The sequence below is a fragment of the Narcine bancroftii genome, chromosome 10 (assembly GCF_036971445.1).
Source record: "Narcine bancroftii isolate sNarBan1 chromosome 10, sNarBan1.hap1, whole genome shotgun sequence".
Taxonomy (NCBI): Eukaryota; Metazoa; Chordata; class Chondrichthyes; order Torpediniformes; family Narcinidae; genus Narcine; species Narcine bancroftii.
In genome coordinates this window covers 30245081-30269180 of record NC_091478.1, presented here as the reverse complement: position 1 = coordinate 30269180, position 24100 = coordinate 30245081, and the positions used below count along the sequence as shown (strand labels likewise).

Here is a 24100-nt window from a genome sequence, read left to right as displayed (position 1 = left end):
TTCAGTACCCTCCCACAACTCAACTCCAACAAAGCACGTCCTGCTCTTAAATCTATAGAAACATTTTCTTCTAATGGATCCATAATTACATATCCAGTCAATTTTCTGAGAAAATATTGCAGGCCACACATTGTATTGAATCACAATTTTTTTATCTATGTTTTCCTGGTGCTACATTTTGATTTATTAATACGTGTATGTACAAAATAATGTAGAATGACAATTAACTCACTTTAGTTTTCTTATCTTGTTCCATTTATTTATACAAGTATTATTATAATGTAGTATTATTTATATTATTATTTATAATAAAGTATTCTATACTGAGCTGCTATAGACGTCAGTGTCCACGTGTGGAATCACAGTACACATACATGGAGAAGTCACTGTGGAGTCAAGTACAAGACTGATACCTCCAGGGTTACATGCTGGGTATAAATACACCATTGCTTCTATCACATGGACAGGAAGTGACATCATCAGCCTAGATAAAAACCAATGTTGGATGCAGGTCAATTTCCTGCATTTTCCACAGCACGTCTGCCATTTTGTTCTTTTTTAATTTCACTCTATTTATATATCTTGAACTTTTCAGTGAGCTTTTCTTTGCTAATGTTTCATGAAAAAAAGTACATGAATTTTGAAAACTTCAAAAGGTACAATAGTACACTTGAGTGCTGACATAACAGCACCTCATACAGGCTGGAGTTTTTGAGCTCTTTTTATACACATACTCAAAAACATTTTGCGCTTTGATATAGAATGTTAAGGGAGCACCAAGTAAGCAATAGTTACCCATCAGTTCAAATAGGTTATGAATGATGTTATTGTAGAAGTTGCATTTGTTTATCCTACTTCTTCTTCTAGTGGCTCTGACCTCCACCATTTTGAAATGCTTCGAGCACCTGGTGATGGAATGCATAAAAGCACACCTCCCAGAGAAACTAGACCCATTTTAATTCACCTGTCAAAGAAACTGTTCCACAGACGATGCTATAGCCTGTCGTTTCACTCCATCCTGGCCCACCTGAAGAATGACACCTCGTACGCCAGGCTGCTGTTCATTGACTTCAGCTTGGCGTTTAATACATCATTCCCCACAGGCTGGTGGAGAAGCTGTCCTTGCTGAGACTCAATATCTCTCTCTCTATAAGTGAATCCTGGACTTCCTAACAAAAAGACCACAGTCTGTCCAGGTCAGTAGCAGAATGTCGAGCACCATCATGCTGAGTACTGGTACACCTCAGGGCTGTGAGGTCAGCCTATCCCCGTTTACGCTACTGACCCACGACTGCTTCGCCGGGTCCAGCTCCAACAGTATCATCAAGTTTTCAGATGACACAGTACTAGCTGGCCTCATCAGCAACAACAATAAGTTGCGCTACAGAGAAAAGGTGGAAAATCTCGTGAAATTATGCAAGAGTAATGACCCAAGTCTCAAAGTAGACAAGACAGAGGAGATGATCATGAACTTCATGAGGAAGAGGAATGACCACCTCCACTACACATCAACAATTCCATAGTAGAGTGGAGAGCACCAAGTTCCTTGGAGTTCACTCAACTAGTGACCTATCATGGACACTCAACATCTCCTCACTTGTCAGGAAGCCACAACAGTGACTGCATTTTCTGAGAAAACTGAAGCAGGAAAGGCTACCAACCTCCAATATGTCAAACTTCTATAGGTGCTTGATTGAGATTGTCTTGCCAGCTCTATCACAGTGAGGTAGGGTTCCTGCTGAGAAATAAATCAGAGGTCAATCCACAGGACCATAAGTGGCAAAGAGGATCACTGGAGTCTCCCTCCCCACCCCCCACCCCACATCTACATGATCTACCATGATCATTGTCAGAAGAGGGTGCGCAAAATCAGTGAGCATCCTTCCACCCTGCGCACAGCAGCTTTCTGGAGTATCAGAGCCTGCACCACCAAGCTGAGGAACAGCTTCTTCCTATAGGCAGTGAGAATGGTGAACAACCATTTGCACAAAATGACATTTATTTATTTATTTGTATAGATATGATACTTGTCCTGCATATGCATTGTTTGTCTGTATCTGTGTGTCTGCGTGTTTTGCAACGAGGACTGGAGAACGCTGTTTCATCAGGTTGTACATGTACAATCAGATGACAATAAACATGATGACTTCTTGGGCACTTCTATCATTTGTGAGTTTCAAGCTCATTCACATGCAGCTAACTATTGACATATATTACCAGTGGTGAAGAACTGTTCAGCCAGCTGTTTAACTTGTGCAAAAAAAAATACTTCTAGAGGTACTGATTAAGTCAAACGGATGGTAACCATTTTGGGTCAAGGCTTTTCATGACCCATTCACAGATTCACACTCCCAAGACACCATGCTTTCAAAAGCAATACCTGAAGCTGTTAATGCAAGACAACACGAATACCCAGATTGGTGATTGTCATCAACATCTGTATATCAGAAGCTAGCCCAATTTATTCCTGTGGACCATTCTGTGAGATAGTGATGGATTAACTACCACCCAGGCCCTAGGCTGAGCTTTAGTAAGCCCCCCCCCCATCCCCAGACCTTTCCCCCTGCCCCACAGCCCCTACCCTTTGTTAAATAGAATAAATGGTGGAGGAGGAGAATTCTGATGCCCAGGCTTGGTTCTCTGCTCTGGAAGTAGCTGGCCACCAGGTTTTGATGCAATCAACACGATGGTAGGGCAGGCCAGCTCCCCGCACCCTCTCCGCCGTCGTTACACACTACCCATGTGTTCCAATCCACAGCTTCCAGATACAAGCAGCAGCTGGTAATACAGCCGTCAGATCACGGCTGCGCTGCAAGTCAGGCCTCCATCCGGGCCGATGAGTCCCAGCCAGAATCAGCTGCCATTTTTACAGTGGACACGGTAAACACAGAGCAGGGCAGCACATGGCACCCGAGGGACTGTAGAGAATGCCGCCAACCCCACTCACAGCAGAGGCACCCACTCCTAGATGAGGCTGAGGCCCAATTATGATAGTGCAGCAGTACTCACCTTGCTCCAGACCCCAGATGTTAATGGGTACCGTGACTATGGCGTTTATTCTCAAGGCAACAGTTGCTACCAATCTCTATTCACGTCATCACCTGACGATGTTACTGCTCTCATACCCCTCCACGTCTACTTTCATTGGCCATACATCATGCCCTCCAAGCAGATGCCAGCACTTCATTGGCCTGTTGGACGATCAATGAGATCATGGACGGGTCCCCTTACCTTCCAGGCCCTTAGGCTTCAGCCTAATGGATAATCCTCCACTGTATGAGAGCAATTCTCATCTCTTCTGATGGTTCTGTATCAACTCCTGTCAAATATTTACCCCTTTCCTCTTTAAGAGCACACAAAATTCTACAATGTATTCACATGGAGTAAGCATTTCATGCTCTGACAATTCTCTGTAAAGTATTTTCTCCATGCTCTTGTTTTCCTTTAAGGCACTTTAATACAAATTATTTCTTTATAGTTCTATGACATGAAAAAGAGAAATTGCATCTCTTTATTCTGACCCAACTGAATATATGGTAAAATTCCAACGATTGTTTTGAAATCCCAATGGTTTACCATCTGGCTGATCATATATCATTTCCCACATTTGTTTTGAGGGCCATTTCCTGTATTCTTCCAACCACATCAGATCCTTGTCTCCCGTACTCCTTTTAAACTTACCAGGCCCTAGTTCCCACATTTTTTTTTAAACTTACCAGGGCTCTGCTTACCACACTCCCTTTAAACCCACTGCTTTACTGGAAATGTTGTTAGGCTAATTGCAAAATCTTTCACAACATGAATTGAAAACGCTTCAGAGCTTGAAGAGAGATAACTTCCAATACCCCGATAAAGCTGCCAGTCCGACATCGCTAGATTATCAGAGTTATTCTGTAATTTAAAAATCTCCATTAAATGTTCTCTTGATTGTTTAATATTGCAGTGTAAACAATCACAATTCTCTTCCCATAAATAATGTTTTCCTCTCTCTGGTATCATCCTTGTGTCTGTGGTAAGTAGTCTCCTTGACTATAATCTTCCTATTTTGTTGCAAAATGACAGCTGAACATTACATTCTTTTTAAAATTAGATTAGGCCCTCATATTCTCTTGACTTGATCCAGTATTCTGCCAGACCAAATCATGCACTCCTCGACTTACATTCCAACTTGCATGTATGCAAGTTAGGTATTTGAGTTATAAAGTCAGATTTGTCTATTGAACAGAAAACACTGCAGTTATCTAAATCTTTGTTTCATAATATTAACTGCTCTCCAAAGAAATTGAATCCAACCTTAGCCTCCTTTTGGAATTCAAATTCCTTGTCAGGTATGGGAACAAGCTCTTCTGTCCCTGTGGTCCTCGTTAGTGAAGATTACATTGCCGGATGCCACTGTTCATTGGCCAATGAAAAACTGAAGAACAAATGTAAACTAACCATTTATGGAGACAATTGTGTGCATCAGGTGGTGGTAGAATTACTCACTGGTGGCACCATTTTATGTTTGTGCTTCACTTAAAGCTGCATCATCAAACTATATTCACAGCTCATTCATGGATGTGGATTATGGAACAAATGGTCCAGTTCTGTTTATTTAAAGCAGATTCCATTCTTATGTTCAAATTTACAATGTTTCTGCTGCAAATTTCACATTTTATGTGAGAAAAATAAAAGCAGAATTGCAGGTTTTTTCCTGCAAACTATTGGAATGCATTTGCTCTTGCAGTAAGTGGTTAATCATTTTGTATTGGACCCATTATGTGGTGTCTCCTTCCCTTGGTGCCCTATTTTGCTTAATGGTTCATCAAGGCCTGCTTCCATCACACTGAAATGTGAAGGCATGCAGAATGAAGGCGGTATTGGCTGGTTATCACATTGCTATATGAGTGAATAACCTGCACAAAGACTTAACATTGTCTTTGGTACATTGCAGTGGTGACAATACTTCCCTGTGACTGTCTCATTACATTCAGGAACACAGCATGTTCCCTGTGATCCAGTATGGCTAGCCTATTATCAAAAGTACTTTCTAGTTTCTACTTATTTTGTGAAAAAACATTTATATTTAATTCTCTAATAAGTATTATTCATTTTCAAGATCATGCAACTTGTTCAAATTAGCTAGTGTTATTTGTTGCTGATCCCCAATTTTCCATCGAGTAAGTGATCTGTTAGAGTTAGAGCATTTTTGAAGTCATTGACATTTCTGTGGATTTGTAGGTACATAGTGGTCAGGCTGAGTGATGCTGTAGGTGGTGCTGTAGGTACATAGTGGTCAGGCTGAGTGAACACAAAAGATGTGCCTCCTTGCTAATGTTAACTGGTGCTGTGGATGTAGGTACATAGCGGTCAGGCTGAGTGATGCTGTAGGTGGTGCTGTAGGTACATAGTGGTCAGGCTGAGTGAACACAAAAGATGTGCCTCCTTGCTAATGTTACCTGGTGCTGTGGATGTAGGTACATAGAGGTCAAGCTGAGTGATGCTGTAGGTGGTGCTGTAGGTACATAGAGGTCAGGCTGAGTGATGCTGTAGGTGATGCTGTAGGTACATAGTAGTCAGGCTGAGTGATGCTGTAGGTACATAGTGGTCAGGCTGAGTGAACACAAAAGATGTGCCTCCTTGCTATGTTACCTGGTGCTCTGGGTGTATCTGGGCAATCAAGAGTCAGAACTTAAACTTAAATCTGACCTGAGCATAGTTGACCCCACAGTCATCCAATCTTCTTCCATAATTCTCATCTGAGTAAAGGACAACCCCATTTAAATTCAATATGGTTGAAACTATTTACGCTTGCTTGTTGACAGTCTTAGCAGTAGATTTGTGACCAATTTAGCTGTGTGTCTGATCCACTGATAGACTTGGCAAGGATTTTTCAAAGTTGAACATTTCCAGACCATGTCTTGAAATTAGTAAAAGTCATCTTCATTTTGATTGGAAAAAGCAATAATATTCTATAGCCCAACCAGCAGTCCTGAAAGCAAAGTGTGGAAGATGGAAAAGCTTAGAGCAAATTTTTCAAAGTCACCTTATTCTGAAGCCAGGAAGAACATGATTGTTCTGGGCAGTTTGACTTTCCAGTTTAAAACTGAGTGCCCTGATGCATTACAAATTCCTGCCAGTTCTCCAGAATTCAGCACACTGGGGCATATAACATTTAATGATTTTGTACTCTGTTGTGCATGGTACAGCTGGGTAAATCATTGTTTTGCCATTTATACCAATTACTAAACTCCTTAGCTGCTTGAGAAGTGTAAATGGATCATTATTATACAGGGTACAATGTGACTGGCTGAATTTTAGTTGTTTCCTCCAATAAATATTATGAAATAAAGCAAAGCAAAATATTCCTTCTTACCATGGGCTAACACAACATAAATTTTAATAAAATAGGAAGGGAGCAAGACCATAGTACACAGTTTATGTGCATTCTTCATTATATACTTTTCTATTAAATTCATTTGTGAAGCTTTTAGTCATTAATAACCCACACTGTTCACCATAGTGAGAAGATACAATTCTGATAAAGCTTAATGCAAGTTAAAAACACGTTCTTTTAATATTTAAGTTACTCTAAAGCAAAATTGATGCCTCCTTTCCTGACAGGTTGAACACCTTCAATCCCGAGACATCAGTTCTGTATCTTTCCCTTTGCTACATAAAGGAGACTGTTTAACCTGCTGAGCTTCTCCAGCATTTTGTCTTTTTACTTCAACCACCATGTCTATAGAATTGTGATTTACTTTTTACCTTCTATAGACGACACTTTCCAGGTTCTAGTATTTCCTAATTTCAAAACATGACATCTTCAAGGAAACGCAAGGACGATATTCTGAATTACTATCTCATTAATCCAATAAATCAAATTTTGCAGATGCAGCTTTATGTAGCTTTAATTCATTGATAAAACAGATTAACATTTTGTATAACTGCACATGGACATTACCCCTCCATAAATCTTCGTCCGCGAAGCCAAGCCAAAGAAAAAGATTAAGATTTTCATAACAATGAATAAACAAAACATTCAGTTATATTTAAAGACATAATGATATTCAACTTTAAAGAGATATGCAAGAAGAAATAAGACAAAATAAGACAAATTCAAAGAAAATTATCTTGAGCTTATGTCTCCTTCATAGTTTGTTGAAGAATGGGATGCAAGCTCTTAGTCTGCGTGGATATTACAACATATTATGTCATAGTCACTATGGTAACACTACAAACAATACTTTTTCTTAAAGAGATAGGCACAAAATTAACTAAGAAGCAAAATCCTTTGGTTCAAACCAAGGTTTTAACCTTTACACTTTCTATGCACACTTTGATGAGATAAACTATGTAACACCAAAGAAAGCCCTGTCTCCCCCAGAAGAACAGGCATCCTGTATAGCTATGGCTGAGGTGAGGAGGATCCTAACCAGGGTGAAACTATGCAAAGCAGTAGGACCAGACACATCTGGGTCTGGTGCTAAAGGACTGTGTGGCCCAGCTGACTGAGGTCTCAAATGCAGCAGTCCAGTGTCCCTGTAAAATTCAAGGCAGCCACCATCATTCCGATGCCCAACAGAGTGACAATAGCTGGACTACCAGTGGCACTAATCTCTATGAACATGCTTTGAGCAGCTGGTGTTGGAACGCCTAAAATCACACCTTCCAGTGACATTGGACCCATTCAAGTTTGCCTACCATTCAAACTGGTCCGTGGATGATGCCATAGCCTTGACCCTCCACTCTGTCCTGACCCATCAAGAGAATGATGCCTCACATGCCAGGCTATTGTTCATTGACCAGCTCAGTGTTCAAGATGATCACACCTCAAAGTTAGCCGATAAACTGTCCTCACTGAGACTGCAACTGGATTACTGATTTCTTAACCGGAAAACCACAGTCAATCCCATCATACTGAACACTGGCACACTTCAAAGCTGTGTGTTCTGCCCGCTGACCCATGACTACTGCCACATTCAGTTCAAACAGAATCAAGTTTGGCAATGATACAACAGTAGTTGGTCCATCGGCAACAATGAGCCATCATCGTACAGAAAGGTGATTGAGTGGCTTGTAAAATGGTGTGAGAATGACAACGCAAGTCTCAACAAGGACAAGACAAAGGAGATGATTGTGGACTTCAAAAGGATGAAGGTAATCTGCTTGTCATTACACATCCATGGAGAGAGCGGGTAACACAAAATTCCTTGGTTTGCATGTAAAGGTCGACCTATCCTGAACCTCCTCTTTAGTGAGGAACGCCCAGCAGTGCCAACACTTTCTCAGGAGGCTAAGGAGGGCAAAGCTAGTGCCACCCATCTTAACAATTTTTTACAGGCACACAATTGAGAAAAAAAACATTTTTTTTAAAAAAAAATCATCCTGTCTAGCTCCATCATTGTGTGGTACGGTAGCTGCAACACATCAGACCTTGTCTATACAGAGGATCATCGAAATGGTCAAAATGATCACTGGAGGGTCCCTTTCCTCTATTGACAATATCTACCAAGAGCGCTGCTTAAATAGGGCTTAAAGTATTATAAAGGGCCCTTTACATCCAGCACACAGTATCTTTGACCCCTACCATCAAGGTGGTGGTACAGGAGCATCAAAATCAGGACTGCTAGGCTGGAAAATAGCTTATCCCCACAGGCTGGACAGTATCCTGTAACGAAGTAAATCATCCCCAAATATTTATATTTATTTTAAATAATATGTATTTGATTATTATATGGTGTGTATTGTGTGTGTTTCATGGCCCAGAGGAATGCCATTTTGTTTAGCTGTGTATGTACAGTCAGAAAATAATAAACGAACTTAATAATTGCAGCTGATCTATTTATTTAAAATAAATCTGACATTAAATAAAATGCTCATTTACATTTATTCAATATTGTAATGCATCTCGCCGTACTCACATAGGCAAGTGCTTAACCATAGTTTACGAACAATAATGAGAAAGGGGAAACAGTTAATAGGCTTATGGTATGTTTGCCGAAGAATGAGTGTTGAGCAAAGCACCAGAATAAAGCTCTAATAATCCTGCACCCTCAGAACATTGGTACTGCCAGAGTAGCAGATTTACTATTGCAATACTAGAAGATGCTGGAGGAACTCAGCAGGTCACCTAGCATCCTTGGGAAGCAACAGATAGCTGACAGTTCTGGCCTGAGCTCTTCATCACAAATGCTGAAATTCAGGCAAACACCCATAGTTTCTCCAGGACTTTTGTGTATTGTACCAGTTCCCCACCATCAGCAGACTTCTTTGGATCTCAAGATATAGGAGCAGAAGTCAGCACATTGACCCATCGAGTCTGCTCCGCCCTTCTCATCATGAGCTGAACTACCCTCCCTCTCAGCCCCACACTCTGGCTTTCTTCCCATAACCCTTGTTGTCCTAACTAAACAAATTTTTCTTTTCACCCACATACCACCTTAAGCAATCCCTTACTCATCACAGAGCACCGATGGCATAGAAAATACTTAAAGTGGGATGTGAGTGAAAATAAAAAGGTTGAGAACCACTGCTATAGATCCTATATGGGTTACATAAAAATATTGTTTTAAAAATACAAATATTTCATTTTCATTATTGGTCCTACAATTTGGAATGGTCAATCTCAAAAATGTACACTAAACGAAATAAGGGGCATTCTAAAACAACCTGTTATTATCAAGTAAAAATCGGTAAAAGCAGCAACTACTACATGCTTCTTTGCTTTCTTAGTTCAACCTGTTCGGCTCCGAATCATGGGTCCTCTACTGGCATCACCTCCGGCTCCGAGAACGCTTCCATCAGCGCTGTCTCCGCTCCATCCTCAACATTCATTGGAATGTCTTCATCACCAACATCGAAGTACTCGAGATGGCAGAGGCCGACAGCATCGAGTCTACGCTGCTGAAGACCCAACTGCGCTGGGTGGGTCATGTCTCCAGAATGGAGGACCATCGCCTTCCCACGATCGTGTTCTATGGCGAGCTCTCCACTGGCCACCGTGACAGAGGTGCATCAAAGAAGAGGTACACCAAAGAAGAGGTACAAGGACTGCTTAAAGAAATCTCTTGGTGCCTGCCACATTGACCACCGCCAGTGGGCTGATATCGCCTCCAACCGTGCATTTTGGCGCCTCACAGTTCGGCGGGCTGCAACCTCCTTTGAAGAAGACTGCAGAGCCCACCTCACTGACAAAAGACGAAGGAAAAACCCAACACTCAACCCCAACCAACCAATTTTCCCCTGCAACCGCTGCAACCGTGCCTGCCTGTCCCGCATCGGACTTGTCAGTCACCAATGAGCCTGCACCAGACGTGGACATACCCCTTCATAAATCTTCGTCCGCGAAGCCAAGCCAAAGAAGAAGAAGACAACCTGACGAAACAGCGTTCTCCAGTACTCGGTGCAAAACACACAGACACACAACCAGATATAACACACATACAGACAAACAGCAAATATGCAGGACAAGTATTCATATACACAAATAAATAAATATTGTTTTGAAACTATCAGATTCCCAGATGGTTAGTGAGAGCAGTTCCTTTGGTTGTTGATTGTTCTCACTGCGCGTAGGAAGAAGTGGTTTCTCAGCCTTGTGGAGCTGGCTCTGATATTCTTGTATCTCTTCCCTGACGGGAGCAGCTGAAAGATGCTCTGAGCAGGATGGAAAGGGTCCTCAGATTTTGCACGCCCTCTGGACTACGATCCTGGTAGATCATGTCAATTGGGGGTGAGGTAGATTCAAGTGATCCTCTCTGCCACTCCTACAATCCTGTGGATTGACCTCCGATCCTTTTCTCTGCTGCAACTGTACCACACTGTGATGCAGCCAGCCAGGACACTCTCAGTACAGCTCCTGTGGAAGGTTGAGATGATGGTAGCCGGTCGCCTTGGCCGCTTCAAACTTCTGAGGAAGTGCAGTCGCTGTTGCGCCTTCTGACAAGTGAGGAGATTCTGTGCGTCCGTGATAGGTCACTAGTTAAGTGGATTCCAAGGAACTTGGTGATCTCCACTCTATTACAGTTCATCTTTCCATTTCTAAAGGCATTTTATCAGGAACCAATAAATTAAAATGATGAAGGTATAGATAAACATGGGGCAGCATGGTTAGCGTAGCAATTAGCACAATGTCATAACAGCGCCAGTGACTGGGACCGGGGTTTAAACCCCGCACTGTCTATAGGAGTTTGTATTTTGTCCGTGTGTTTGCGTGGGTTTTCTCCGGGGGATCCGGTTTCCTCCCACCATTCAAAAACGTACTGGAGGTTGTGTTCAATTGGGTGTACAGGCTCATGGGCCGAAAGGGCCGGTTATCATGCTGTATGTCTAAAATTAAACCACAAAAAAAGCCAGGAACATGTTGATCAATGCTGAGGCTATTAACCTAATAAATATAATAAATTATCTCATAAAAATAGATCTGATCAGAAACTAATTGTTATTGAAACTTGCACTGCTGACTGCACATTTGATTATGCAACTCACAATTTTTATTCATAAGATTAGTGTGAAATGTTGTCTCCATGTTACTCTGAGTATTCGACATTACAGAAAATCTCACTGGACAAAAATGACTCAAGGTTCATTTGATTGAAAAATAATTCATTTTCAGGAAATTAAAGTTAACTGTTTTTCAGCAAGATAAAATATCGAATTTGGTCATTCAACTTTGTCTTAGTCCCGATTTCCACATTCTTTTTTTTTTTTTCGAAACTTTATTTATTAATTTTAACATATGAAGTAAGTAATTCACGTACAGAAAAAATACAAAATAAAGAAATACAAGTACAAAGTAACATAGTTAATACAATACCAATCTCGGCATCTCCCCCTAACAACTAAAAACTAAGACTAAAAAAAACTATTTTTAACCCCTTAACCCCCCCTCCCCACCCCCACGATAAAGAGTGAAGAATTAATACTATTAGTATAATTTAAAAAAATAAAAAATATATATCTTTAAAAAAAAGATTGATATATATAAAAAATATTAATAAAGTATTAATTATTAATCCAAAAATTTTTTATTATATAAAAATATATATGAAAAAACAAAAACAAAAAGAACTTAAACAAAAAAAACCAACTAATAATAAAAAACTAAAAAAAAAGAAATAATAAGAAAAAGAAAGAAAACATATATATAGAAAAAATATATAATAAAAAAAAGGTTTTTTAAAGAAAAAAAAATGATTAATTCAAACTTATTTAAATTGTATATAATCAATAAATGGGGTCCACTTTAATTCATAAAAAGACATCTTATCTTGTATAGAAAAAGATATTCTTTCCATAACCAAACAAAACTTCATCTCTGAATACCACCTATCTAAAGACAATACATTTCTATTCTTCCACGTAATCGCTATACATTTCTTGGCCACTGCCAGCGCTAAGTAAATAAAAGAGATCTGGTAATTATCTAATTCTAAATCAATCAACGGTTCCATATTCCCTAATAAAAATATATCAGGGTCTAATACAATATGAAGATTATATAGATTATTAAATACAGATTGAATACCTTTCCAAAATTGTTGTAACCGATCACACAACCAAACAGCATGTAAAAAAGTACCAGAAACCTGATCACAACGAAAACAAAGATCTGACTTACTAAAACCAAATTTTTTTAATTTTTCAGGTGTTAAATATAATTGATGTATAAAACTATAATTAATCATCGCCAATCTAGCATTAATCAATTTTTGAACACTATTATGGCAGATTTCAGACCAATCTTCTTCAGTTATTGTTATTTCATTTTATCTTTATCCCAATCTATTTTACTTTCACTTTCCAACAAAATACAATACAAACCTGATATATAACCCTCCGATTTCCACATTCATGCTATATGTATGATTTAGCATCTCAATATTGGTAAGTTAATTTTTTTCCTTTTTTATTTTTGATATTACTATTGTTCTGGACTGTTATAAGCACACTATTCAGGACAGAGATTTGATTTAAAATCACAGGTTGTGATTCTGAAACATTAGAAAGTGATTCATAATATGGAATTAACTCAACGTGGACAGATACAGTTCTACCTTTATCCTAGGTTGGAATGATAATGACTGGAGTGTGAGGCTGCTGAATAGTCCAGTAGCTGTTCATATCAGGAGTGAGAAGACCTGGATAAAAAAGGATGTGATGCTGAGGCTTTATAAGGCACTGGCCTGTTCTCATCTGAAGTATTGTGAGCAGTTTTGGGCTCTTCATTTAAGAAAAGATGTGCTGATGTTGGAGAGGGTTCAAAGGAGGTTCACAAAGATGAATGCAGGAATGAAAGGGTTATCATATGTGGAGCATTTGACAGCTCTTGGCCTGTACTTGATGGAATTTAGGAGAATGGTGGGGGAGGGGGCCTAATTGAAACATTTAAAGTGATGAAAGGCATGGACAGAATAGATATAGAAAGGTTGTTTCCCATGGTGGGAGAGTCTAGGACAAGAGGGCACAACTTTAGGATTGAAGGGTCTCCACTTAAAATAGAAATGCATAGGATTTTCTTCAGCCAGAGGGTGGTAAATCTGTGGAATTTGTTCCCACAGGCAGTTGGGGAGGCCAGCTCATTGGGTGTATTTGAGCGAGGGATGGATGATTTCTTGATTAACCAGAGCATCAAAGGTTATGGGGAGAAGGCCGTGCAGTGGGACTGAGTGAGAAAATTGATCAGCTCATGATTAAATGGCAGGGCAAACTCAATGGGATGAATAGATTATTTCTGCTCCTATGGACTTAAAACTAGCCTGTTTCTCACTTAAAAGAAAGGTACATCGTGACTGGAACAGATGCAGTAAGAGTTCCATTTTTTAAAAAATTTACAGCATATTAGAATCCGATTCTGGTCATTGAAATCCAATTATTACCCTACGAACTTCCCAAACCTGTACATTTTTGAAGGTTGGGAGGAAACTGGAGCACCCGGGGAAATCCCACACATACAAGAGGAGAACAAAGAAACTCCTTACAGAGAGTAGCTGGTTCAAAGCCAGGACACAGAGCACCAACTGCTACTGTAACCATAAAAAAAGGGTGTGGACTTACGAGATCTCATGTTAGAGAATGTAACTAGGTAAGTAATGAGAGTATCAGTGGTGTGGGTGGGTGGGGGGTTGGGGGTGTTATATGTGTATTATGGAAGAAAACGCAGCCTCACTGTCTGTCATGTGTCCTCCCTATCTGAAACTTATTTGGAAGTCCCATCACTTGCCAATCAAGGTTAGACTCCAGCCACCCATTAGTGCACACCTTACCATTTAAATCACCTAGTGTCATTATTGGCTATAAGTCCAGATCAGAACTGTATAAAACATCAATGCACAGCACATTCTTTCTCTTTGCCTCATGGTGTGTGTGTGTGTGTGTGTGTGTGTGTGTGTGTGTGTGTGTGTGTGTGTGTGTGTGTGTGTGTGATTGTGTGTGTGTAAGTCCCTGCCTGTAGAGTGTGTACCCAAGTTTGTAGAGTGCAGGCGGCCACTGGTATCGGAGTCCAACCTAGGTCTGATGTGAAGTCTATGTCATTATAGCAATTGAGTATCGTTCAACATTCTCCCGTTTGTCTCCTGTGTGTTAATTAAAGTTACGTGTGATTGTAACACTTGTGTCCAGACTCGTCCCTCTAGGAACCCACCAAACCCAATACTCTTTTCAGCATGACAGGGGGGCATTTCAGGGAAATTTACAATAACTCCAAAGTTTCAAGCTAGTGGAAAGAATTGTATGAAAATTAAGGTTCTGATACAGGTTGATGCAATATAATTCTTTGCACAAAAACCTCACCATAAAAATTACATAAATCAAACCAGAAAATTTCACAAACATGCTTTAGGCATGGTGTGGAGATTGAAATCTTTGTCCATTCCACCTGGCTATGTACAAAGGTGAGATCTTTCTGGAAAGAACTGGGGGACATTTTGAAATAAATTACAAAAATGGATTTCCACAAGATCCGGAGCTGTACCTTTTGATAACTATTGGAAATGTGAGTGTTAGACTGTCCAAATATCAAATTCAGTTCATGAAGGTTGCCTTGGCGGTAGCCAGGAAGTGTATAATGGTTATGTGGAAGTCCAACTCCTAATTAAATACCACACAATGGAATATGGAAATGTAGAATTGAATTCCCTTAGAGAAAACCACTTACAATCTAAGGGGGAAACATGACACATTAGTTAAAGCATGGCAACTATATCTAAAATACATGGGCATGTAGATTGATTAGCTCCCGTTCCCAGCAAAATATGGATATTATTAAAATCTGTCCTAGTAGGAAAAGGATTGGAGTTAAGGAATTGGAACATGGCACAGGCATGTGTGTGTTTTATTTTTGAAAGCCTTTTTTAGTTTATTTTATTTTACTTTGGATTTTCTTTTAGTTTTTTTTTCTTTTGTATCTTCCTTGGGTTATTTAGTTAATTAGGTTTTCTGTGGTGGCTCTGACCCCCTCTTGTATTTATAAAATCGGTCTGGTTATGTGTTTGGGGGGGTGGGGGAACAAAACACACTCTGAACGTTCTATGAACATTAAAAAAGATTGTATTGATTGTTGAAGTTACTTTGAGTCTGTAAAAAGTCAAAATAAAATATTCACAAAAAAATTAAGGTTCTGAATTGGGGGAAAGCTTATGTGATATAGAGAATTTAGGTTAAAAAGACTTAAGTTAAAATGTGATGATTAATCATAAACAGGGAAGCCAGAACGGACAGAGAGTTTACTAGCAGTCAAGGACAGAAGGAGCTGCTGAATATGTTTTTTTAAACCTATCTTTTCATGGTCATAGTGAGAGACATGCAGGAGACAAAGGATTGATAAGAAGTGTGAGAAACAGAATTCAGTGAATGTAGAGTTCACAGCGTACGTAACGAACGTGATAATTAATAATGCAGTTATACTTAGAATGTTTTTGTAATACTAACCAATTAAAACAGTATTAATAAGAAGGGGAAGGGCAAATAATAAAGGTATAAAAATCAATGCACTGTATGTATCGGGGCTTAACTGGCGAGAAACCAGTTGAGTCCAACTCTGCAGACTTGTAAATAAAGCTTGTCGTGTCATCAGTTTTAAAGAGACTCATGTGTGAGAAGTTTTATTTCTGACAAATGGGGGCTCGTCCGGGATCTACACTCCGGCCGTGAGGGGAGGCGAGAAGAGGGACATCGGAGGCGGTGCACCCCGCTGAGTTCAGCGGCTCCTAGTCCCTTGCTCGTCGCTTCGGGCGGCTTGAGCGAGTGGTATCCGGACAGGGTGACACGACAAGACGGAGAGGAGAAGGGTGACGGTTCAATCCCCGGGAAGACACCGGTAAGTGACGACTTACGATTGTGGTGTGGGGATTGGGTAACAGGTGTAACGGGATACACCTGTTTGGATAAAAACCTAACGGAATAGATTAAGTATAGATCTTTTGTCATTGTGTGAGGACCCTGTCGCGGGACTCTAGGATAGACCCCAGGGAAACCTCGGCGGTAACCGAAGGAGGGACAGCACCTCCGACGAAGTGCCGAGAAGAGAGGGGTCAACCCCAGGAAAACCTCAGCGGTAACCGAAGGAGGGACAGCACCTCCGACGAGGCGTCTGAGAGGAAGGGAGTAGGGTCCAGAGCGAGAGGGTCCTCAGCAACGATAAACAGATCTAGGTGGGAAAATGGGAGGATCAAAATCTAAGGGCTCATCTGAAAATTCAGGACAATTCCTGGGAGTACCCCTTGACAGCCCTTTGGGGAGAATGTTTGAAAATTGGGATAGTAAAAGATATCGGGACAAAAACAAGAAAAAGATGGTCCAATATTGTCTCCTTTGGTCAAAACAACCTATTAAAGGTTCCTCGGTCTGGTGGCCGAAATTTGGATCTGATGAGGATTGGGTTAGACAAGCATTAAACATATATGTAAATTTGAGACCAAAGGTGAATCAAGAAGAGTCAGCATATGCATTTTGTTGGGTTCCCTGGCCAGGATCCTTAACAGAATGTTTTAAATTGAGAGTGGCAGGAGAAAAGAAATGGGAACCTTTGGACAACCTTCCCCCTCCTTATATTCCCCCGGTGCCTACTGCGCCCGAGGAAAGCTTATTACCGGAGGGGAAAGGTGATGAATCTGATTGCCCCCAAGGGGGCCGGGATAAAAAGGATGAATTAAGGGAGTCGGACCCTAAACTTCCACCGGTAAACCGACCCTGGACAAGATCCCAGACTGGTCCAGGACCATCAAAGTTTTCAATAAACCTAAATCCCCTGAGAGAAGTTCCTATGGGAGGACCGGGAGGGGGAACGGGATATGTGAATGTTCCCCTAACTAGTACAGAGGTGCGGGGATTTAAGAAAGAAATGAAAAAGTTATTGGAAGATCCTATAGGACTGGCTGAACAGCTTGACCAATTCTTGGGACCAAACACATATACGTGGGAAGAGATGCAGGCAATAATGGGAACATTATTTTCACCCCAGGAGAGGCAGATGATTCGACGGGCTGCCCTCCTCATGTGGGAATATGAACAACCTGGGGACCCTAGACCCCATGAACAAAAATATCCCTTAAATGAACCCAGGTGGGACAAACGAACACCCGAGGGATTGGCAAGTATGAGACAATATAGAGAGTGGACAATTAAAGGGATACGGGAGGCTGTGCCAAAGGGTCACAATTTTACCAAGGCATTTGGGAACCACCAGGGGAAAGACGAGTCCCCTACTGATTTTTTGGAGAGGGTGAGAAAGAATGTCCAACAGTATGCTGGTGTGGACCCTAGTACACCAATGGGTGAACAGCTTATTCGAATTGAATTTGTTTCCAAATCATGGCAAGACATTAGAAAGAAACTAGAAAAGGAGGAGGACTGGAGTGAAAAACCCCTAAGTGAACTGTTAAAAAAGGCACAAAAAGTATATGTGCAGAGAGAAGAAGAAGATCAAAAGAAGGCGACAAAGGTTATGGTACAGACTATCCGACAGATGAATGCTGAATCCAGAGGGGAAAGAAAACAAAACCTTCCTCTAAACAATCCAAAATATCCAAGAGAGGGAAGACCCCGGAGGTTCGTTAAGTGCTATTACTGCAATGAGGAAGGACACTTTAAGAGGGAATGCCCCCGATACAAGAGGGAATTGCGTGCCCTCGAACTTATGGAAGAAGATTAGGGGTGTCAGGGGTTCCAAATGTTAGGGACCAAATATAAGAGGGAACCCCTGGTAAAACTAAAAATTGGTCCCAAGGGAGAAGAGGTGGTGTTTATGGTGGACACAGGAGCGGAACGAAGTAGTGTAATAACTGTGCCAATCGGAACTGAGCCTATAAAAAGTAATTTGACAATTTCTGGGATAGAAGGGGCTCCCAGAATGGTATCAATAATTCCCCAAGTAACAGTGAAACTGGAAGAAAGAGAAGGGGTACAAGACCTCTTATTATTACCTTCGGCTGGATTTAACCTCCTAGGAAGGGACTTACAGGCTCTCCTAGGTTTGGGTGCTCTCCCTGTGGACGGAGAAGTGCGAGTCCACCTCTGCGCTTTAAAGGAAGAGGATGAACGGCAGATTGACGAGAGAGTCTGGTATAAGGAGGGAAATCGAGGAGGTCTGGACATCCCACCTTTACATGTCACATTAATACCAGGTCATCAGCCGGTAAGGAAACGTCAGTATCCTATTTCTTTGGAAGGGAGAAAAGGGCTACAGCCGGTAATTGAGACTTTAATACGAGACGGACTATTAGAAGAATGCATGTCACCTTATAACACCCCTATACTCCCAGTAAAAAAGTCAGATGGATCCTATCGCCTAGTTCAGGATCTAAGAAGTTTGAATGCTATTGTTCAGACCCGCCACCCAGTGGTGCCTAATCCCTATACTATTATGAGTCGGATTCCCCCAGACCATGAGTGGTTTAGTGTTATCGACTTGAAGGATGCTTTCTGGACTTGTCCGTTAGAAGAGGAAAGTAGAGATATGTTTGCGTTTGAATGGGAAAATCCATGGACAAGTAGACGGAGACAGTTTCGGTGGACTGTATTGCCCCAAGGGTTCACTGAATCTCCAAACCTGTTTGGACAAATGCTAGAACAAATCCTGATGGACTATCCACAATCTGATGATTCCCAACTAATGCAGTATGTGGATGATTTACTATTATCAGGACCCAAAGAACAAGAAATGAGGAGAGAGACCATTAGACTCTTGAATTATCTGGGGAAAAAGGGTCTACGAGTGTCCAGAAACAAGTTACAGTTTGTTGAGAAAACTGTGATATATCTGGGACACCAGATAAGTAAAGGACAGAAACGGATTACCCCTGAACGAATTGCGGAAATCACTAGAATGCCTTTACCCCATAATAAGAAGGAAATAAGACAATTCCTGGGACTCTTAGGATACTGTAGGTTATGGATAGAGGACTACTCAGCTTTGGTGAAGTTTATGTATGATAAACTGACAAATGAAAATGACTATCCATTGAAATGGACCCAGGAGGAGGAAGGATGGTTCGAGGACTTGAAACATCGCCTAACACGAGCCCCAGTGCTCACTCTGCCCTCTTTAAAACAGCCCTTCCAGCTATTTGTCACTCATAACCAAGGAACAGCTGTGGGAGTTTTAACACAGGAAAAAGGCGGTCAGCGACACCCAGTAGCTTTCCTTTCCAAAATGATGGACCCAGTGTCTCGCGGATGGCCGACGTGTATCCAGGGAGTAGCGGCTGCTGCTCTGTTGGTAGAGGAAGCACGTAAACTTACTTTTGGAGGAAAGATGACTGTGTACACCTCCCATTCTTTGAGTGTTTTATTAACACAAACTGCCCATCGATGGCTGACTGATTCTCGCATATTAAAGTATGAAACCATTTTAATGGTTGGAGAAGATTTACAGTTTGCAAAAATTAATAGCTGCAATCCAGCTCAATTTTTATACGGCAGTGAAACAGAGAAAGAGGTGGAGCATGACTGTGTCGAGTTGACAGATCTTCAGACCAAGACCCGAGAAGACCTTTGCGATACTCCGCTGGGAGAAGGATATGAATTCTACATTGACGGCTCCGCCAGATGTGTTGACGGAATGAGAAGAAATGGGTATGCTATAATAGAAGGAAATACTTGGAAAGTAGTAGAATCCACGAGACTACCCGGAAGCTGGTCAGCACAATCCTGTGAACTATATGCCTTGCAGAGAGCCCTCAGAATACTGGCAAAGAAAATTGGAACAATTTACACAGATTCCAAATACGCATACGGGGTAGTGCATACCTTTGGTAAGATCTGGAAGGAGCGTGGTCTAATTACATCAAGAGGAAAGGAATTGGCACACGAACAGATGATTACTCTGACTCTAGAAGCCTTAACATTACCCCAAGAAATAGCAGTGGTCTACATACCAAGCCATCAAAGGGGAGATAACCCAACAGCAATTGGAAACAGACTGGCTGATGAAGAAGCCAAAAGAGCAGCCATGCAACAAGAAGTCCGTTTGCTGACTTTAATCCCAATAAGGCAAGGCATAAAGACAGCTCCCATTTTCACTGCTAAGGAAGAAAAGAACATGGATCAGCTGGGCGCAAGCCAGTTACCTGATGGAACATGGAAAACACCAGATGGAAGAACTGTTCTAAATAAAGAAATAACTCGCAATATTTTAAAACACCTGCATCAACAGAGCCACTGGGGCACCCAAGCCTTATGTGACACAGTGCTTCGAGATTATGTGTGTAAGGGAATCTACACCTTGGCCCAACAAGAGGTACAAAATTGTTACCTATGCACAAAAATTAATAAGAAGATAATGAGGACAGGGACCATGGGAGGTCAACCATTAGCCATACGCCCTTTTCAACGTATCCAGATCGACTTCACAGAGTTACCTCAAGTTCAAAGATGGAAATATCTGTTGGTGATAATAGATCACTTTACCCGATGGGTAGAAGCCTTCCCAACAATAAATACTACAGCCTCTACAGTAGCTCGCCTCCCCAGATATGGTATAATGGATTCTATAGACTCAGACAGGGGTCCACATTTTTCTTCAAAAATCCAGCAATTGATTTGTGATGCATTACAGGTCTCTTGGAAATTACATACCCCTTGGCATCCACAAAGCTCAGGGAAGGTCGAACGTATGAATGGAACACTAAAAATCCAATTGACAAAGTTAATGGTGGAAACTAAAATGCCTTGGATAAAGTGTCTGCCCCTAGCCTTATTAAGAATTCGTACGAAAAGATGTAGGGCTGTCCCCTTATGAAATGATGTTTGGGCTTCCCTTCTGGAGTACAGTTGAGGGGTGTCCCACCTTGGGGGAAGGGGATATATTTGTTAGGAACTATTTACAGGCACTGTCACGCTCTCTTACAGATTTACGAAAGAGAGGACTATTGGCACAAACACCGCCTCTAGACTTTTCTTTACACAAAGTGGAACCAGGAGACTGGATTCTTATCAAAACCTGGAAGACTGAAAAACTCCAGCCCCAGTGCGAAGGTCCATACCAAGTTCTCTTAACTACAGAAGCTGCAGCACGAACAAGAGAGAAGGGGTGGACACACGCATCCAGATTTAAGGGACCTGTAGAGGTGCCACAGGACCCTGATACGAACTCAGATTGGACTTGTATTCCTGGAGAAAAACCTCTTACCTTACGATTTCGCAAAAAGACTTAATTCACAATGTTATTGTTATGTTCTTTGATTTTTCTTAGTTTGCCTATGTCTTTATCAGGTGTGAAATGTAAGAAATGCAGAGATACAGTGGTCCTGTTTCAGGACCACATTTGGGGAAGAAAGGAAGGTAATTTCATTTCCCATACCTCAGTTCCTGAGAAATGCTGGGCAGAAAATACCACCCAACATCCATATACCCCTTGTGTGGAAAAAGAAGGAAATAATATGGGTCATTATATACAGATTCCTAATACCGCTCCTTTCCCTCTTAACGGTTGGAAAGGTGACTCAAGCCCACCATGCCCTGATGGACTCTGGTTTTGCATACACCAACGTACTGTTCCAATGAGAAGTTACACTCCACACTCGAAATTGCCTGTCCCTTTAAGACAGCCGGACTTAGTTCGAGTCCATCCAAATAACCATGTAAGTTTCGGTAATGCAATTGGGGGAGAAAACCTTTTTGTAGATCTGGCAACTAAAATTGCAGGAACTTTTAATGTAACCAATTGTTGGGTCTGCGGGGGTCCACGGATGTCAGAACAATGGCCTTGGTGGGGAGAACCTCTCAATTCATTGACCATGATTTCCCGCATTTGGACAACTAACCGAACGAGATCAAGAGAAACCTGGTCTCTCTCTAACGTCCCCTCTGGTTTTTATTGTCTCTCACGAGCCGGCAAATACCCAGTAGGAGAAAGTCCCTGCAAGGCTGTATGGATTTGCATTTCACCTGGTGTTTTCACTTGGTTTCCTAAACCTCAGACTTGGTTCTTATCTACTGTTTTTAAAACTAATTGCCTACCCCTGTCTAATAGCAGTATTCAGTTTTGGAATTGTACCACTTCCACCATCACAGGACCATACCAATCAAATCCTGTTCTTAAAAGAGTTTGGGAAAGGGGGTATGGGTATGGAGCCGCTACATGGGCTCAAGATGGATCTTGGGGTTATCGTACTCCTATATATATGTTAAATCGTATAATTCGCTTACAAGCAGTGCTTGAAATTGTTACAAATCAAACAGCTATAGCCCTGCAATTACTTGCATCCCAGCAAGGTCAAATGCGCTCTGCTATATATCAGAACCGTCTAGCCCTAGACTATCTCCTAGCCACGGAAGGAGGTGTATGTGGTAAACTTAATTTGACTAACTGCTGCTTACAGATTGATGATAATGGAAAAGCCGTTCGTAAAATCGCTGATAATATTCGTACATTGTCCCATGTACCGGTTCAAACCTGGCATCCTTTCCCACAATTTAATTGGATGGACAAATGGTTTGGAGGAACCTGGTGGCATACCTTCTTGTGGGTCATCGGAGGTATTTTATTCCTCCTACTTATTTTGCCCTGTATTATTCCTTGTCTACGCAGCCTAGTGATTTCCATGGTCGAACAAGCTATGCAACCAGGGGGGATGGGAGACCCTGTAAGACTTTTATTTCAGCGTGAGATTAATGTATCATAAAACATTTCTCTTCCCTAGCTTAGAATCCCCATTAATATCTATACATATATTCAACACATTTTAAAGAGAGAAAGGGGTGGATTGTGATATAGAGAATTTAGGTTAAAAAGACTTAAGTTAAAATGTGATGATTAATCATAAACAGGGAAGCCAGAACGGACAGAGAGTTTACTAGCAGTCAAGGACAGAAGGAGCTGCTGAATATGTTTTTTTAAACCTATCTTTTCATGGTCATAGTGAGAGACATGCAGGAGACAAAGGATTGATAAGAAGTGTGAGAAACAGAATTCAGTGAATGTAGAGTTCACAGCGTACGTAACGAACGTGATAATTAATAATGCAGTTATACTTAGAATGTTTTTGTAATACTAACCAATTAAAACAGTATTAATAAGAAGGGGAAGGGCAAATAATAAAGTTATAAAAATCAATGCACTGTATGTATCGGGGCTTAACTGGCGAGAAACCAGTTGAGTCCAACTCTGCAGACTTGTAAATAAAGCTTGTCGTGTCATCAGTTTTAAAGAGACTCATGTGTGAGAAGTTTTATTTCTGACAGCTTATTTCAATATCATATGACAGGATCAGTTTAAAGTTGGATGCAAGTTGGTCTACAGCTTTAAATGTGAAAGACTGTGTTTAGGGCCAATATATTCCCACAAGAGTGAAAGGAAATTATAGAAAATCCAGGGAACTCTGTTTAGTCAGGGATATTTAGGGATGGATAAAACATAAGTATATAACAGGTATAGATAAATTAAAACAGGAATGGTCCAGGAGTGTCACAAGCTAAATAGCAAAGGATTAGGTTAAAAGAAGAAAAGTTCAAAGGGGATCTTTGGATGAAGTCCATTCGATGAACAGCTCAAATGGAAATAAACACCAAGCTAATAGAACAGGGGCTTCCAAAGATCAATCTCAAATCTGTTGCCTATCAATTTTGACAAATTGATCTTCCCTCATCAGAATCTTAAGCATTTATTGTAAGGTTAGAATAT

At 41.0% G+C, this 24100-nt stretch overlaps 2 long non-coding RNA genes across 35 annotated transcripts in view; one reads left to right on the top strand and one right to left on the bottom strand.

Moving 5' to 3' along the window:
• The window catches only part of LOC138744395 (uncharacterized), a 461764-nt gene that overhangs the window by 402774 nt on the left and 34890 nt on the right, over nt 1-24100 (bottom strand). For 32 of the 34 annotated variants that reach the window (XR_011345476.1, XR_011345502.1, XR_011345485.1 and 29 more), the window contains exon 4: nt 1662-1738. This is a non-coding gene — a long non-coding RNA (uncharacterized lncRNA). The remainder of the gene's footprint in view (nt 1-1661; nt 1739-24100) is intronic. The other 2 variants (XR_011345500.1, XR_011345480.1) reach the window with 1 other exon arrangement.
• Nucleotides 15624-23631, top strand: LOC138744380 (uncharacterized). Its single transcript, XR_011345461.1, has 2 exons — nt 15624-16297; nt 21328-23631. It is a non-coding gene; the product is annotated as an uncharacterized lncRNA (long non-coding RNA).